The sequence below is a fragment of the Adiantum capillus-veneris genome, chromosome 13 (assembly GCF_014529385.1).
Source record: "Adiantum capillus-veneris isolate H3 chromosome 13, ASM1452938v2, whole genome shotgun sequence".
Lineage (NCBI taxonomy): Eukaryota > Viridiplantae > Streptophyta > Polypodiopsida > Polypodiales > Pteridaceae > Adiantum > Adiantum capillus-veneris.
Genome location: NC_140943.1, coordinates 59,371,135 through 59,372,918, shown reverse-complemented (window position 1 = coordinate 59,372,918; position 1,784 = coordinate 59,371,135).

Sequence of the window (1,784 nt, the reverse complement as noted above, 5' to 3'; positions counted from 1 at the left end):
GCCATCTCTAGAAGCAATGTCAGGATCATCCCGAAGGGTACAAAGGAATAGATTCGAAGATTACATCAAAATTTTTGAGATTCTTGATGCCGCATCAGAAAATATCCCGCATGTACCTTTCACAGACGAGGAAGTGGACCAAATATGGCAGAAACTGCTAGATGAGCAAGAGAGCCAAGAGAGAGAAAGAAAAACTAAAGCAGACATAGATTTAAAGAGAAAGCCTACATCTCTACCGGCCAACCCACCGCCCTCACCACCTCCTCACAACCCTCCACAAGAAGATAAAGAGGAGGAAGACAAACACAAAGTCCAGGAGGAGCCCAAGAGAGAACAAAGCTAGGAAAGGGAAGAGGTTAAACCCAAGAGTGAGGAGACAAAGCCAAACGAAGAATGAAGCACATTTTTGGACCTGCTGGCTACAGGATACACAAAAGAAGAAGCTTCCACAGTCGCATTCGACTTGGCAAGCACAGGGCCTAAGGAACAAATGCAAAGCATCAAGCTAGTAGAACTAAAAGAAATCGCCACAGATACAGTGGATCTGCACCCACCCTCCAACGACTGGGATGTGGTGATGACGAAGCTAACCGGGTTGAGAGCGCAGTCCATGGCTTCAAAAAGTGAGATGGTAGCTCTCAAGGCCACTGAAGTGAAGATAAAGATGGAAGTAGACTCTTTGCAAGGACAAAGTCAAAGGCAGAAAGAGAGAGAAGCGGAGCTAGAGGCCAGCCTAGCAAGGGCATTGCAAAGATGCCAGGCAATGGAGGAAGAAAATCAGGCAGCAACACAAAGAATGCAAGGAGTTGAAGAGGAATGTCAGCAACTCAGCAAATCACTGATAGATGCCGAGAGGGAAAGGGATAACCTGACCCTACAGCTGGCTGAGGAATCTAAAGAAGTTGAGGCCATGCGAAACGCCAAAGAAAAGGCGGAGATAGATCAAGAATCCAGCCACGATGAGGTCCTTGAGCTCAAGGACCAGCTCAAAGTGAAAGATCAAACCATCCAGAGGCTGCGAGCATCCCCTGCCATAGTCAGAGCTACTAGCTCGACTCACATCACTACCGAAAGTCAACTTTATGAAGAACAGATGCAAGAACTTCAGAAGGAGCCGACTCTAGAGAAAAAGCAAAGATTGATGATGGCAGAAGGGTCTATTGTCATGCAAACATGAATGGAAGAAGACCAAAAAGCCCTGCAAGAAGAATTAGAAAGTATCAAAAGAAAGTATCACAAAGTACCCACAATACCTAATCCACTTGGTAGAGGCACCGAAAAACATTAGAGACAACCTCAGCTTTTGTCCTCTACCAAGGATCAGGACGTGGAAAGCCCAGGAGATCTTACAAAGGAGCCAACCCACTTGGCTGAATTACCCTAAGCTGTCGGGCTTGAAGGTAGGTGAGAGAATAAGTGTCCAATACATGGTGAAAACCCTAACGGGCGCCATCAAATTGTTCACTGGCTCACTTGACCTTACGTGCATCATGATGAAGAAAATCTGCAAAACCCTTCTAGCAGTATTTGAGACATTGAAGCCAGGCCAGGTGACAAACAGTATCTTCTTCTTCCAAGATACTTACAGATGTACCTATGATCTGTCTGGTCAGCCTTCCAAGGAGGTGATACATGCGTTGTATCAAAGAATAATGTTTCTACCATCCTATCACCTCCAGGCATTTGAAGAAGCATTCTACACCGGCTTCTTCACAATAAACACTGATATTTTTGGCCCAACAATGATGAATTTGCATGCAAGATACGAATCACTGATCAAGATG